We start from the raw sequence: 18611 nt of genomic DNA, 5'->3' as shown, positions 1-18611 counted from the left end.
TTAAATACAAAAGGAACAATGCCGCCTTAACGGCAAGATGAGTGAGACTTCTTAGAGTCTGTGCTTTGATCCTTTCCTGTGAGACCATTATTAGTTTCCGATTAACCACTGCAGGTTCAATGTATTCCTTGGATCTTCGCATTGACGATGAAACACAGAGATCGAATCGGAACTAAATACAAAAGGCACAATGCCGCAATAAGTACAAGAATGGAGACTCTTCTTACAGTCGGTGCTTTGAGCAATCCCTGTGAGACCAGTATTAGATTCCGATACACCACTGCAGGTTCAATGTATTCTTTAGACATACACATTGACGATGAAACACTTAAATTACATCGGAATTAAATACAAATGGCACAATGCCGCCATAAGTACAAGAATAGAGACTCCTCTTACAGTCGGTGCTTTGAGCATTCCCTGTGAGACCAGTATTAGTTTCCGATACACCACTGCTGGTACAATGTATTCCATGTACCTTCACATTGACGATGAAACACAGAAATCGCATCGCAATTAAATACAAAAGGCACAATGCCGCCCTAAGTACAAGAATAGAGACACTTCTTACAGTTGGTGCTTTGAGCATTCCCTGTGAGACCAGTATTAGATTCCGATACACCACTGCAGATTCAATGAATTCCTTAGATATACACATTGACGATGAAACACTGAAATTACATCGGAATTAAATACAAAAGGCACAATGCCGCCATAAGAGCAAGAATAGAGACTCTTCTTACTGTCGGTGCTTTGAACTTTCCCTGTGAGACCAGTATTAGTTTCCGATACACCACTCCAGGTTCAATGTATTCCTTGGACATACTCATTGACGATGAAACACTGAAATTACTTCGGAATTAAATACAAAAGGAACTATGCCGCCTTAACGGCAAGATGAGTAAGACTTCCTAGAGTCTGTGCTTTGATCCTTTCCTGTGAGACCAGTATTAGTTTCCGATACACCACTGCAGGTTCAATGTATTCCTTGGACCTTCGCATTGACGATGAAACACAGAAATCGAGTCGGAACTAAATACAAAAGGCACAATGCCGCAATAAGTACAAGAATAGAGACTCCTCTTACAGTCGGTGCTTTGAGCATTCCCTGTCAGGCCAGTATTAGTTTCCGATACACCACTGCAGGTTCAATGTAGTGCTTAGACATACACATTGACGATGAAACACTGAGATTACATCGGAATTAAATGCAAATGGCACAATGCCGCCATAAGTGCAAGAATAGAGACTCCTCGTACAGTCGGTGCTTTGAGCTTTCCCTGTGAGACCAGTATTAGTTTCCGATACACCACTCCAGGTTCAATGTATTCCTTGGACATACTCATTGACGATGAAACACTGAAATTACTTCTGAATTAAATACAAAAGGAACTATGCCGCCTTAACGGCAAGATGAGTAAGACTTCTTAGAGTCTGTGCTTTGATCCTTTCCTGTGAGACCAGTATTAGTTTCCGATACACCACTGCAGGTTCAATGTATTCCTTGGACCTTCGCAATGACGATGAAACACAGAAATCGCATCGGAATTAAATACAAAAGGCACAATGCCCCCTTAAGTACAAGAATAGAGACTCTTCTTACAGTCGGTGCTTTGAGCATTCCCTGTGAGACCAGAATTAGTTTCCGATACACCACTCCAGGTTCAATGTATTCCTTGGACATACTCATTGACAATGAAACACAGAAATCGCATCGGAATTAAATACAAAAGGCACAATGCCTCCTTTCGTACAAGAATAGAGACTCTTCTTACAGTCGGTGCTTTGAGCATTCCCTGTGAGACCAGTATTAGTTTCCGATACACCACTCCAGGTTCAATGTACTCCTTGGACATACTCATTGACAATGAAACACTGAAATTACATAGGAATTAAATACAAAAGGAACAATGCCGCCTTAACTGCAAGATGAGTGAGACTTCTTAGAGTCTGTGCTTTGATCCTCTCCTGTGAGACCAGTATTAGTTTCCGATACACCACTGCAGGTTCAATGTATTCCTTGGACCTTCGCATTGACGATAAGACACAGAAATCGCATCGGAATTAAATACAAAAGGCACAATGCCCCCTTATGTACAAGAATAGAGACTCTTCTTACAGTCGGTGCTTTGAGCATTCCCTGTGAGACCAGAATTAGTTTCCGATACACCACTCCAGGTTCAATGTATTCCTTGGACATACTCATTGACAATGAAACACAGAAATCGCATCGGAATTAAATGCAAAATGCACAATGCCGCCTTTCGTACAAGAATAGAGACTTTTCTTACAGTCGGTGCTTTGAGCATTCCCTGTGAGGTCAGTATTAGTTTCCGATACACCACTGCTGGTACAATGTATTCCATGTACCTTCACATTGACGATGAAACACAGAAATCGCATCGCAATTAAATACAAAATGCACAATGCCGCCCTAAGTACAAGAATAGAGACTCTTCTTACAGTTGGTGCTTTGAGCATTCCCTGTGAGACCAGTATTAGATTCCGATACACCACTGCAGATTCAATGAATTCCTTAGACGTACACATTGACGATGAAACACTGAAATTACATCGGAATTAAATACAAAAGGCACAATGCCGCCATAAGAGCAAGAATAGAGACTCTTCTTTCAGTCGGTGCTTTGAGCTTTCCCTGTGAGACCAGTATTAGTTTCCGATACACCACTCCAGGTTCAATGTATTCCTTGGACATACTCATTGACGATGAAACACAGAAATTACTTCGGAATTAAATACAAAAGGAACTATGCCGCCTTAACGGCAAGATGAGTAAGACTTCCTAGAGTCTGTGCTTTGATCCTTTCCTGTGAGACCAGTATTAGTTTCCGATACACCACTGCAGGTTCAATGTATTCCTAGGACCTTCGCATTGACGATGAAACACAGAAATCGAGTCGGAACTAAATACAAAAGGCACAATGCCGCAATAAGTACAAGAATAGAGACTCTTCTTACTGTCGGTGCTTTGAGCATTCCCTGTCCGGCCAGTATTAGTTTCCGATACACCACTGCAGGTTCAATGTAGTGCTTAGACATACACATTGACGATGAAACACTGAGATTACATCGGAATTAAATACAAATGGCACAATGCCGCCATAAGTGCAAGAATAGAGACTCCTCGTACAGTCGGTGCTTTGAGCTTTCCCTGTGAGACCAGTATTAGTTTCCGATACACCACTCCAGGTTCAATGTATTCCTTGGTCATACTCATTGACGATGAAACACTGAAATTACTTCTGAATTAAATACAAAAGGAACTATGCCGCCTTAACGGCAAGATGAGTAAGACTTCTTAGAGTCTGTGCTTTGATCCTTTCCTGTGAGACCAGTATTAGTTTCCGATACACCACTGCAGGTTCAATGTATTCCTTGGACCTTCGCATTGACGATGAAACACAGAAATCGCATCGGAATTAAATACAAAAGGCACAATGCCCCCTTAAGTACAAGAATAGAGACTCTTCTTACAGTCGGTGCTTTGAGCATTCCCTGTGAGACCAGAATTAGTTTCCGATGCACCACTCCAGGTTCAATGTATTCCTTGGACATACTCATTGACAATGAAACACAGAAATCGCATCGGAATTAAATACAAAAGGCACAATGCCGCCTTTCGTACAAGAATAGAGACTCTTCTTACAGTCGGTGCTTTGAGCATTCCCTGTGAGACCAGTATTAGTTTCCGATACACCACTCCAGGTTCAATGTACTCCTTGGACATACTCATTGACGATGAAACACTGAAATTACATAGGAATTAAATACAAAAGGAACAATGCCGCCTTAACTGCAAGATGAGTGAGTTTTCTTAGAGTCTGTGCTTTGATCCTCTCCTGTGAGACCAGTATTAGTTTCCGATACACCACTGCAGGTTCAATGTATTCCTTGGACCTTTGCATTGACGATGAAACACAGAAATCGCATCGGAATTAAATACAAAAGGCACAATGCCCCCTTAAGTACAAGAATAGAGACTCTTCTTACAGTCGGTGCTTTGAGCATTCCCTGTGAGACCAGAATTAGTTTCCGATACACCACTCCAGGTTCAATATATTCCTTGGACATACTCATTGACAATGAAACACAGAAATCGCATCGGAATTAAATACAAAATGCACAATGCCGCCTTTCGTACAAGAATAGAGACTCTTCTTACAGTCGGTGCTTTGAGCATTCCCTGTGAGGTCAGTATTAGTTTCCGATATACCACTGCAGGTTCTATGTATTCCTTAGACATACACATTGACGATGAAACACTGAAATTACATCGGAATTAAATACAAATGGCACAATGCCGCCATAAGTGCAAGACCATAGACTCTTATTACAGTCAGTGCTTTGAGCATTCCCTGCGAGACCAGTACTAGTTTCCGATACACCACTGCAGGTACAATGTATTCCTTGGACCTTCACATTGACGATGGAACACAGAAATGGCATCGGAATTAAATACAAATGGCACAATGCCGCCTTAAGTACAAGAATAGAGACTCTTCTTACAGTCGGTGCTTTGAGCATTCCCTGTTAGACCAGTATTAGCTTCCGATACACCACTGCAGATTCCATGTATTCCTAGGAGATACACATTGACGATGAAACACTGAAATTACATCGGTATTAAATACAAAAGGAACAACGCCGTCTTAAGTGCAAGAAGAATGAGACTTCTTAGAGTCTGTGCTTTGATCCTTTCCTGTGGGACCATTATTAGTTTCCGATACACCACTGCAGGTTCAATGTATTCCTTGGACCTTCGCATTGACGATGAAACACAGAGATCGAATCGGAACTAAATACAAAAGGCACAAGGCCGCTATAAGTACAAGAATAGAGACTCTTCTTTCTGTCGGTGCTTCGAGCAATCCCTGTGAGACCAGTATTAGATTCCGATACACCACTGCAGGTTCAATGTATTCCTTAGACATACACATTGACGATGAAACACTGAAATTACATCGGAATTAAATACAAATGGCACAATGCCGCCATAAGTGCAAGAATAGAGACTCCTCTTACAGTCGGTGGTTTGAGCATTCCCTGTGCGACCAGTATTAGTTTCCGATACACCACTGCTGGTACAATGTATTCCTTGTACCTTCACATTGACGATGAAACACAGAAATCGCATCGCAATTAAATACAAAAGGCACAATGCCGCCCTTTGTACAAGAATAGAGACTTTTCTTACAGTCGGTGCTTTGAGCATTCCCTGTGAGACCAGTATTAGTTTCCGATACACCACTGCAGGTTCAATGTATTCCTTAGACATACACATTGACGATGAAACACAGAAATCGCATCGGAATTAAATACACTCCTGGAAATTGAAATAAGAACACCGTGAATTCATTGTCCCAGGAAGGGGAAACTTTATTGACACATTCCTGGGGTCAGATACATCACATGATCACACTGACAGAACCACAGGCACATAGACACAGGCAACAGAGCATGCACAATGTCGGCACTAGTACAGTGTATATCCACCTTTCGCAGCAACGCAGGCTGCTATTCTCCCATGGAGACGATCGTAGAGATGCTGGATGTAGTCCTGTGGAACGGCTTGCCATGCCATTTCCACCTGGCGCCTCAGTTGGACCAGCGTTCGTGCTGGACGTGCAGACCGCGTGAGACGACGCTTCTTCCAGTCCCAAACATGCTCAATGGGGGACAGATCCGGAGATCTTGCTGGCCAGGGTAGTTGACTTACACCTTCTAGAGCACGTTGGGTGGCACGGGATACATGCGGACGTGCATTGTCCTGTTGGAACAGCAAGTTCCCTTGCCGGTCTAGGAATGGTAGAACGATGGGTTCGATGACGGTTTGGATGTACCGTGCACTATTCAGTGTCCCCTCGACGATCACCAGTGGTGTACGGCCAGTGTAGGAGATCGCTCCCCACACCATGATGCCGGGTGTTGGCCCTGTGTGCCTCGGTCGTATGCAGTCCTGATTGTGGCGCTCACCTGCACGGCGCCAAACACGCATACGACCATCATTGGCACCAAGGCAGAAGCGACTCTCATCGCTGAAGACGTCACGTCCCTCCATTCACGCCTGTCGCGACACCACTGGAGGCGGGCTGCACGATGTTGGGGCGTGAGCGGAAGACGGCCTAACGGTGTGCGGGACCGTAGCCCAGCTTCATGGAGACGGTTGCGAATGGTCCTCGCCGATACCCCAGGAGCAGCAGTGTCCCTAATTTGCTGGGAAGTGGCGGTGCGGTTCCCTACGGCACTGCGTAGGATCCTACGGTCTTGGCGTGCATCCGTGCGTCGCTGCGGTCCGGTCCCAGGTCGACGGGCACGTGCACCTTCCGCCGACCACTGGCGACAACATCGATGTACTGTGGAGACCTCACGCCCCACGTGTTGAGCAATTCGGCGGTACGTCCACCCGGCCTCCCGCATGCCCACTATACGCCCTCGCTCAAAGTCCGTCTACTGCACATACGGTTCACGTCCACGCTGTCGCGGCATGCTACCAGTGTTAAAGACTGCGATGGTGCTCCGTATACCACGGCAAACTGGCTGACACTGACGGCTGCGGTGCACAAATGCTGCGCAGCTAGCGCCATTCGACGGCCAACACCGCGGTTCCTGGTGTGTCCGCTGTGCCGTGCGTGTGATCATTGCTTGTACATCCCTCTCGCAGTGTCCGGAGCAAGTATGGTGGGTCTGACACACCGGTATCAATGTGTTCTTTTTTCCATTTCCAGGAGTGTACAAAAGGCACAATGCCGCCTTAAGTACAAGTATAGAGACTCCTCTTACAGTCGGTGCTTTGAGCACTCCCTGTGAGACCAGTATTAGTTTCCGATATACCACTGCAGGTTCAATGTATTCCTTGGACATACGCATTGACGATGAAACACAGAAATCGTATCGGAATTAAATACAAAAGGCACAATGCCGCCTTACGTACAAAAATAGAGACTCTTCTTACAGTCGGTGCTTTGAGCATTCCCTGTGAGACCAGTATCAGTTTATGGTACACCACTGCAGGTTCAATGTATTCCTTAGACATACACATTGATGATGAAACACTGAAATTACATCGGAATTAAATACAAAAGGCACAATGCCGCCATACGTGCATGAATCGAGACTCTTCTTACAGTCGGTGCTTTGAGCATTCCCTGTGAGGCCAGTATTAGTTTCCGATACACCACTGCAGGTACACTGTATTCCTTGGACCTTCAAATTGACGAGGAAACACAAAAATCGCATCGGAATTAAATACAAAATGCACAATGCCGCCTTAAGTACAAGAATAGAGACTCTTCTTACAGCCGGTGCTTTGAGCATTCCTTGTGAGACCAGTATTAGTTTCCGATACACCACTGCAGGTTCTATGTATTCTTTAGACATACACATTGACGATGAAACACTGAAATTACATCGGAATTAAATACAAAAGGAACAATGCCGCCATTAGTGCAATAATAGAGACTCCCCTTACAGTCGGTGCTTTGAGCATTCCCTGTGAGACCAGTATTAGTTTCCGATACACCAATCCAAGTTCAATGTATTCCTTGGACATACTCATTAACGATGAAACACTGAAATTACATCGGAATTAAATACAAAAGGAACAATGCCGCCTTAACTGCAAGATGAGTGAGACTTCTTAGAGTCTGTGCTTTGATCCTTTCCTGTGAGACCAGTATTAGTTTCCGATACACCACTGCAGGTTCAATGTATTCCTTGGACCTTCACATTGACGATGAAACACAGAAATCGCATCGGAATTAAATACAAAAGGCACAATGCCGCCTTAAGTACAAGAATAGAGACTCTTCTTACAGTCGGTGCTTTGAGCATTCTCTGTGAGACCAGTATTAGTTTCCGATATACCACTGCAGGTTCAATGTATTTCTTGGACATACGCATTGACGATGAAACACAGAAATCGCATCGGAATTAAATACAAAAGGCACAATGCCGCCTTACGTACATGAATAGAGACTCTTCTTACAGACGGTGCTTTGAGCATTCAATGTGAGACCAGTATTAGTTTCCGATACACCACTGCAGGATCAATGTATTCCTTAGACATACACACTGACGAAGAAACACTGAAATTACATTGGAATTAAATACAAAAGGCACAATGCCACCATAAGTGCAAGAATAGAGACTCCTCTTACAGTCGGAGCTTTGAGCATTCCCTGTGAGACCAGTATTAGTTTCCGATACACCACTGCAGGTACAATGTATTCCTTGTACCTTCACATTGACGATGAAACACAGAAATCGCATCGGAATTAAATGCAAAAGGCACAATGCCGCCTTATGTACAAGAATAGAGACTCTTCTTACAGTAGGTGCTTTGAGCATTGCCTAAGAGACCAGTATTAGTTTCCGATACACCACTGCAGGTTCAGTGTATTCCTTGGACATAAACATTGACGATGAAACACAGAAATCGCATCGGAATGAAATACAAAATGCACAATGCCGCCTTACGCACAAGAATAGAGACTTTTCTTACAGTCGGTGCTTTGAGCATTCCCTGTGAGACCAGTATTAGTTTCTGATGCACCACTGCAGGTTCAATGTATTCCTTAGACATACACATTGACGTTGAATCACTGAAATTACATCGGAATTAAATACAAAAGTCACAATGCCGCCATACGTGCATGAATAGAGACTCTTCTTACAGTCGGTGCTTTGAGCATTCCCTGTGAGACCAGTATTAGTTTCCGATATACCACTGCTGGTTCAATGTATTCCTTGGAACTTTACATTGACGATGAAACACAGAAATCGCATCGGAATTAAATACAAAAGGCACAATGCCGCTTTAAGTACAAGAATAGAGGCTCTTCTTACAGTCGGTTCTTTGAGCAATCCCTGTGAGACCGGTATTAGTTTCCGATACACCACTGCAGGTGCAATGTATTCCTTAGACATACACATTGACAATGAAACACAGAAATCGCATCGGAATTAAACACAAAAGGCACAATGCCGCTATAAGTGCCAGAATAGAGACCCTCCTTACAGTCGGTGCTTTGAGCATTCCCTGTGAGACCAGTATTAGATTCCGATACACCTCAGCAGGTACAATGTATTCCTTGGAACTTCACATTGACGATGAAACACAGAAATCGCATCGGAATTAAATACAAAAGGCACAATGCCGCTTTAAGTACAAGAATAGAAACTCTTCTTACAGTCGGTGCTTTGAGCATTCTCTTTGAGACCAGTATTGGTTTCCGATACACCACTGCAGGTTCAATGTATTCCTTGGAACATCACATTGACGATGAAACACAGAAATCGCATCGGAATTAAATACAAAAGGCACAATGCCGCCTTAAGTACAAGAATTGAGACTCTTCCTACAGTCGATGCTTTGAGCATTACCTGTGAGGACAGTATTAGCTTCCGATACACCACTGCAGGTTCAATGGATTCCTTGGACATACGCATTGACGATGAAACGCAGAAATAGCCTCGGAATTAATACAAAAGGGACAATGCCGCCTTACGTACAAGAATATAGACTCTTCTTACAGACGGTGCTTTGAGCATTCCCTGTGAGACCAGTATTAGTTTCCGATACACCACTGCAGGATCAATGTATTCCTTATACATACACATTGACGAAAAAACACTGAAATTACATTGGAATTAAATACAAAAGGCACAATGCCACCATAAGTGCAAGAATAGAGACTCCTCTTACAGTCGGTGCTTTGAGCATTCCCTGTGAGACCAGTATTAGTTTCCGATACACCACTGCTGGTACAATGTGTTCCTTGTACCTTCACATTGACGATGAAACACAGAAATCGCATCGGAATTAAATGCAAAAGGCACAATGCCGCCTTAAGTACAAGAATAGAGACTCTTCTTACAGTCGGTGCTTTGAGCATTGCCTAAGAGACCAGTATTAGTTTCCGATACACCACTGCATGTTCAGTGTATTCCTTGGACATACACATTGACGATGAAACACAGAAATCGCATCGGAATGAAATACAAAATGCACAATGCCGCCTTACGTACAAGAATAGAGACTTCTCTTACAGTCGGTGCTTTGAGCATTCCCTGTGAGACCAGTATTAGTTTCTGATGCACCACTGCAGGTTCAATGTATTCCTTAGACATACACATTGAAAATGAAACACTGAAATTACATCGGAATTAAATACAAAAGTCACAATGCCGCCATAAGTGCAAGAACATAGACTCTTCTTACAGTCGGTGCTTTGAGCATTCCCTGCGAGACCAGTACTAGTTTCCGATACACCACTGCAGGTACAATGTATTCCTTGGACCTTCACATTGACGATGGAACACAGAAATGGCATCGGAATTAGATACAAATGGCACAATGCCGCCTTAAGTACAAGAATAGAGACTCTTCTTACAGTCGGTGCTTTGAGCATTCTCTTTGAGACCAGTATTGGTTTCCGATACACCACTGCAGGTTCAATGTATTCCTTGGAACATCACATTGACGATGAATCACTGAAATTACATCGGAATTAAACACAAAAGGCACAATGCCGCCATACGTGCATGAATAGAGACTCTTCTTACAGCTGGTGCTTTGAGCTTTCCCTGTGAGACCAGTATTAGTTTCCGATACACCACTCCAGGTTCAATGTATTCCTTGGACATACTCATTGACGATGAAACACTGAAATTACATCGGAATTAAATACAAAAGGAACAATGCCGCCTTAACTGCAAGATGAGTGAGACATCTTAGAGTCTGTGCTTTGATCCTTTCCTGTGAGACCAGTATTCGTTTCCGATACACCACTGCAGGTTCAATGTATTCCTTGGACCTTCGCATTGACGGTGAAACACAGAAATCGCATCGGAATTAAATACAAAAGGCACAATGCCGCCTTAAGTACAGGAATAGAGACTCTTCTTACAGTCGGTGCTTTGAGCATTCCCTGTGAGACCAGTATTAGTTTCCGATACACCACACCAATTTCAAAGTATTCCTTGGACATACTCATTGACGATGGAACACTGAAATTACATCGGAATTAAATTCAAAAGGAACAATGCCGCCTTAACGGCAAGATAAGTGAGGCTTCTTAGAGACTGTGCTTTGATCCTTTCCTGTGAGACCAGTATTAGTTTCCGATACACCATTGCAGGTTCAATGTATTCCTTGGACCATCGAATTGACGATGAAACACAGAGATCGAATCGGAACTAAATACAAAAGGCACAATGCCGCAATAAGTACAAGAATAGAGACTCTTCTTACAGTCGGTGCTTGGAGCATTCCCTGTGAGACCAGTATTAGTTTCCGATACACCACTCAAGGTTCTATGTATTCCTTAGACATACACATTGACGATAAAACACTGATATTACATCGGAATTAAATACAAATGGCACAATGCCGCCATAAGTGCAAGAATAGAGACTCCTCTTACAGTCGGTGCTTTGAGCATTCCCTGTGAGACCAATATTAGTTTCCGATACACCACTGCAGGTACAATGTATTCCTTGTACCTTCACATTGACGATGAAACACAGAATTTGCATCGGAATTAAATACTAAAGGCATAATGCAACCTTCAGTACAAGAATAGAGTCTCTTCTTACAGTCGGTGCTTTGAGCATTTCCTGCGAGACCAGTTTTAGTTTCCGATACACAACTGCAGGTTCAATGTATTGCTTGGACATACACATTGACGATGAAACACAGAAATCGCATGGGAATTAAACACAAAAGGCACAATGCCGCCTTAAGTACAAGAATAGAGACTCTTCTTACAGTCGGTGCTTTGAGCATTCCCTGTGAGACCAGTATTAGTTTCTGATACACCACTGCTGGTTCAATGTATTCCTTGGACATACGCATTGCCGATGACACACATAAATCGCATCTGAATTAAATACAAAAGGCACAATGCCACCTTACGTACAAGAATAGAGACTCTTCTTACAGTAGGTGGTTTGAGCATTCCCTGTGAGCCCAGTATTAGTTTCCGATACACCACTCCAGGTTCAATGTATTCCTTGGACATACTCAATGACGATGAAACACTGAAATTACATCGGAATTAAATACAAAAGGAACAGTGCCGCCTTAACTGCAAGATGAGTGAGGCTTCTTAGAGTCTGTGCTTTGATCCTTTCCTGTGAGACCTGTATTAGTTTCCGATACACCACTGCAGGTTCAATGTATTCCTTGGACCTTCGCATTGACGATGAAACACAGAAATCACATCGGAACTAAATACAAAATGCACAATACCGCAATAAGTACAAGAGTAGAGACACTTCTTACAGTCGGTGCCTTGAGCGTTCCCTGTGAGACCAGTATTAGTTTCCGATACACCACTGCAGGTTCAATGTATTGCTTGGACATACTCATTGACGACGAAACACTGAAATTACATCGGAATTAATTACAAAAGGAACAATGCCGCCTTAACTGCAAGATGAGTGAGACTTCTTAGAGTCTGTGTTTCGATCCTTTCCTGTGGGACCAGTATTAGTTTCCGATACACCACTCCAGGTTCAATGTATTCGTTGGACATACTCATTGACGATGAAACACTGAAATTACATCGGAATTAAATACAAAAGGAGCAATGCCGCCTTAACGGCAAGATGAGTAAGACTTCTTAAGGTCTGTGCTTTGATCCTTTACTGTGAGACCAGTATTAGTTTCCGATACACCACTGCAGGTTCAATGTATTCCTTGGACCTTCGCATTGACGATGAAACACAGAAATTACATCGGAATTAAATACAAAAGGCACAATGCCGCCTTAAGTACAGGAATAGAGACTCTTCTTACAGTCGGTGCTTTAAGCATTCCCTGTGAGACCAGTATTAGTTTCCGATATACCACTGCAGGTTCAATGTATTCCTTGGACATACGCATTGACGATGAAACACAGGAATCGCATCGGAATTACATACAAATGGCACAATGCCGCAATAAGTACAAGAATAGAGACTCCTCTTACAGTCGGTGCTTTGAGCATTTCCTGTGAGACCAGTATTAGTTTCCGATACTCCACTGCAGGTACAATGTATTCCTTGTACCTTCACATTCACGATGAAACACAGAAATCGCATCGGAATTAAATACAAAAGGCACAATGCCGCCTTTCGTACAAGAATAGAGACTCTTCTTACAGTCGGTGCTTTGAGCATTCCCTGTGAGACCAGTATTAGTTTCCGATACACCACTCCAGGTTCAATGTATTCCTTGGACATACTCATTGACGATGAAACACTGAAATTACATCGGAAATAAATACAAAAGGAACAATGCCGCCTTAACTGCAAGATGAGTGAGACTTCTTAGAGTCTGTGCTTTGATCCTTTCCTGTGAGACCAGTATTAGTTTCCGATACACCACTGCAGGTTCAATGTATTCCTTGGACCTTCGCATTGACGATGAAACACAGGAATCGCATCGGAATTACATACAAAAGGCACAATGTCGCCTTAAGTACAAGAATTGAGACTCTTCCTACAGTCGATGCTTTGAGCATTCCCTGTGAGACCAGTATTAGTTTCCGATACACCACTGCAGGTTCAATGGATTCCTTGGACATACGCATTGACGATGAAACACAGAAATCGCCTCGGAATTAATACAAAAGGCACAATGCCGCAATAAGCACAAGAATAGTGACTCTTCTTACAGTCGGTGCTTTGAGCATTTCCTGTGAGACCAGTATTAGTTTCCGATACACCACTGCAGGTTCAATGTATTCCTTAGACATACACATTGACGATGAAACACTGAAGTTACATTGGAATTAAATAAAAAAGGCACAATGCCACCATAAGTGCAAGTATAGAGACTCCTCTTACAGTCGGTGCTTTGAGCATTCCCTGTGAGATCAGTATTAGTTTCCGATACACCACTGCAGGTACAATGTATTCCTTGTACCTTCACATTGACGATGAAACACAGAAATCGCATCGGAATTAAATGCAAAAGGCACAATGCCGCCTTAAGTACAAGAATAGAGACTCTTCTTACTGTCGGTGCTTTGAGCATTGCCTGTGAGACCAGTAATAGTATCCGATACGCCACTGCAGGTTCAATGTATTCCTTGGACCTTCACATTGACGATGAAACACAGAAATCGCATCGGAATCAAATACAAAAGGCACAATGCCGCCTTAAGTACAAGAATAGAGACTCTTCTTACAGTCGGTTCTTTGAGCTTTCCCTGTGAGACCAGTATTAGTTTCCGATACACCACTGCAGAATCAATGTATTCCTTGGACCTTCACATTGACGATGAAACACAGAATTCGCATCGGAATTAAATACTAAAGGCATAATGCCGCCTTCAGTACAAGAATAGAGTCTCTTCTTACAGTCGGTGCTTTGAGCATTTCCTGTGAGACCAGTATTAGTTTCCGATACACCACTGCAGGTTCAATGTATTGCTTGGACATACACACTGACGATGAAACATAGAAATCGCATCGGAATTAAATTCAAAAGGCACAATTCCGCCTTACGTACAAGAATAGAGACTCATCTTACAGTCGGTGCTTTGAGCATTCCCTGTGAGACCAGTATTAGTTTCCGATACACCACACCAGGTTCAATGTATTCCTTGGACATACTCATTGACGATGGAACACTGAAATTACATCGGAATTACATTCAAAAGGAACAATGCCGCCTTAACGGCAAGATAAGTGAGGCTTCTTAGAGTCTGTGCTTTGATCCTTTCCTGTGAGACCAGTATTAGTTTCCGATACACCATTGCAGGTTCAATGTATTCCTTGGACCATCGCATTGACGATGAAACACAGAGATCGAATCGGAACTAAATACAAAAGGCACAATGCCGCAATAAGTACAAGAATAGAGACTCTTCTTACAGTCGGTGCTTTGAGCATTCCCTGTGAGACCAGTATTAGATTCCGATACACCTCAGCAGGTACAATGTATTCCTTGGAACTTCACATTGACGATGAAACACAGAATTCGCATCGGAATTAAATACAAAAGGCACAATGCCGCAGTAAGTACAAGAATAGAGACTCTTCTTACAATCGGTGCTTTGAGCATTCCCTGTGAGACCAGTATTAGTTTCCGATACACCACTGCAGGTTCAATGTATTCCTTGGACATACTCATTGACGATGAAACACTGAAATTACATCGGAATTAAATACAAAAGGAACAATGCCGCCTTAACGGCAAGATGAGTAAGACTTCTTTAGGTCTGTGCTTTGATCCTTTCCTGTGAGACCAGTATTAGTTTCCGATACACCACTGCAGGTTCAATGTATTCCTTGGACCTTCGCATTGACAATGAAACACAGAAATCGAATCGGAACTAAATACAAAAGGCACAATGCCGCAATAAGTACAAGAATAGAGACTCTTCTTACAGTCGGTGCCTTGAGCATTCCCTGTGAGACCAGTATTAGATTCCGATACACCTCAGCAGGTACAATGTATTCCTTGGAACTTCACATTGACGATGAAACACAGAAATCGCATCGGAATTAAATACAAAAGGCACAATGCCGCCTTAAGTACAAGAATTGAGACTCTTCCTACAGTCGATGCTTTGAGCATTCCCTGTGAGACCAGTATTAGCTTCGGATACACCACTGCAGGTTCAATGGATTCCTTGGACATACGCATTGACGATGAAACACAGAAATCGCCTCGGAATTAATACAAAAGGGACAATGCCGCCTTACGTACAAGAATAAAGACTCTTCTTACAGACGGTGCTTTGAGCATTCCCTGTGAGACCAGTATTAGTTTCCGATACACCACTGCAGGATCAATGTAGTCCTTATACATACACATTGACGAAGAAACACTGAAATTACATTGGAATTAAATAAAAAAGGCACAATGCCACCATAAGTGCAAGAATGGAGACTCCTCTTACAGTCGGTGCTTTGAGCATTCCTGTGAGACGCGTATTAGTTTCCGATACACCACTGCTGGTACAATGTATTCGTTGTACCTTCACATTGACGATGAAACACAGAAATCGCATCGGAATTAAATGCAAAAGGCACAATGCCGCCTTAATTACAAGAATAGAGACTCTTCTTACAGTCGGTGCTTTGGGCATTGCCTAAGAGACCAGTATTAGTTTCCGATACACCACTGCAGGTTCAGTGTATTCCTTGGACATACACATTGTCGATGAAACACAGAAATCGCATCGGAATAAAATACAAAATGCACAATGCCGCCTTACGTACAAGAATAGAGACTCCTCTTACAGTCGGTGCTTTGAGCATTCCTGTGAGACCAGTATTAGTTTCCGATACACCACTGCTGGTACAATGTATTCGTTGTACCTTCACATTGACGATGAAACACAGAAATCGCATCGGAATTAAATGCAAAAGGCACAATGCCGCCTTAATTACAAGAATAGAGACTCTTCTTACAGTCGGTGCTTTGAGCATTCCCTGCGAGACCAGTACTAGTTGCCGATTCACCACTGCAGGTACAATGTATTCCTAGGACATACACATTGACGATAAAACACTGAAATTACATCGGAATTTAATACAAAAGGAACAATGCCGCCGTAAGTGCAAGAAGAATGAGACTGCTTAGAGTCTGTGCTTTGATCCTTTACTGTGAGACCAGTATTAGTTTCCGATACACCATTGCAGGTTCAATGTATTCCTTGGACCTTCACATTGATGATGAAACACAGAAATCGAATTGGAATTAAATACAAAAGGCATAATGCCGCCTTAAGTACAAGAATAGTGACTCTTCTTACAGTCGGTGTTTTGAGCTTTCCCTGTGAGACCAGTACTAGTTTCCGACACACCACTGCAGGTTCAATGTATTGCTTAGACATACACATTGACGATGAATCACTGAAATTACATCGGAATTAAATACAAAAGGCACAATGCCGCCATACGTGCATGAATAGAGACTCTTCTTACAGCCGGTGCTTTGAGCTTTCCCTGTGAGACCAGTATTAGTTTCCGATACACGACTCCAGGTTCAATGTATTCCTTGGACATACTCATTGACGATGAAACACTGAAATTACATCGGAATTAAATACAAAAGGAACAATGCCGCCTTAACTGCAAGATGAGTGAGACATCTTAGAGTCTGTGCTTTGATCCTTTCCTGTGAGACCAGAATTAGTTTCCGATACTCCACTGCAGGTTCAATGTATTCCTTGGACCTTCGCATTGACGGTGAAACACAGAAATCGCATCGGAATTAAATACAAAAGGCACAATGCCGCCTTAAGTACAGGAATAGAGACTCTTCTTACAGTCGGTGCTTTGAGCTTTCCCTGTGAGACCAGTATTAGATTCCGATACACCTCAGCAGGTACAATGTATTCCTTGGAACTTCACATTGACGATGAAACACAGAAATCGCATCGGAATTAAATACAAAAGGCACAATGCCGCCCTTCGTACAAGAATAGAGACTCTTCTTACAGTCGGTGCTTTGAGCATTCCCTGTGAGACCAGTATTAGTTTCCGATACACCACTCCAGGTTCAATGTATTCCTTGGACATACTCATTGACGATGAAACACTGAAATTACATCGGAATTAAATACAAAAGGAACAATGCCGCCTTAACTGCAAGATGAGTGAGACTTCTTAGAGTCTGTGCTTTGATCCTTTCCTGTGAGCCCAGTATTAGCTTCCGATACACCACTGCAGGTTCAATGTATTCCTTGGACCTTCGCAGTGACGATGAAACACAGAAATCGCATCGGAATTAAATACAAAAGGCACAATGCCGCCTTAAGTACAGGAATAGAGACTCTTTTTACAGTCGGTGCTTTGAGCATTCCCTGTGAGACCAGTATTAGTTTCCGATATACCACTGCAGGATCAATGTATTCCTTGGACATACGCATTGACGATGAAACACAGAAATCGAATCGGAATTAAACTCAAAAGGCACAATGCCGCATAAGTGCCAGAATAGTGACCCTTCTTACAGTCGGTGCTTTGAGCATTCCCTGTGATACCAGTATTCGTTTCCGATACACCTCAGCAGGTACAATGTATTCCTTGGAACTTCACATTGACGATGAAACACAGAAATCGCATCGGAATTAAATACAAAAGGCACAATGCCGCCTTAAGTACAAGAATGGAGACTCTTCCTACAGTCGATGCTTTGAGCATTCCCTGTGAGACCAGTATTAGTTTCCGATACACCACTGCAGGTTCAATGGATTCCTTGGACATACGCATTGACGATGAAACACAGAAATCGAATCGGAATTAATACAAAAGGCACAATGCCGCAATAAGCACAAGAATAGAGACTCTTCTTACAGTCGGTGCTTTGAGCATTTCCTGTGAGACCAGTATTAGTTTCCGATACACCACTGCAGGTTCAATGTATTCCTTAGACATACACATTAACGATGAAACACTGAAATTCCATTGGAATTAAATACAAAAGACACAATGCCACCATAAGTGCAAGTATTGAGACTCCTCTTACAGTCGGTGCTTTGAGCATTCCCTGTGAGATCAGTATTAGTTTCCGATACACCACTGCAGGTACAATGTATTCCTTGTACCTTCACATTGACGATGAAACACAGAAATCGCATCGGAATTAA

Source organism: Schistocerca serialis, chromosome 6 (genome assembly GCF_023864345.2).
Source record: "Schistocerca serialis cubense isolate TAMUIC-IGC-003099 chromosome 6, iqSchSeri2.2, whole genome shotgun sequence".
Lineage (NCBI taxonomy): Eukaryota > Metazoa > Arthropoda > Insecta > Orthoptera > Acrididae > Schistocerca > Schistocerca serialis.
This window is presented reverse-complemented; position numbering follows the sequence as displayed.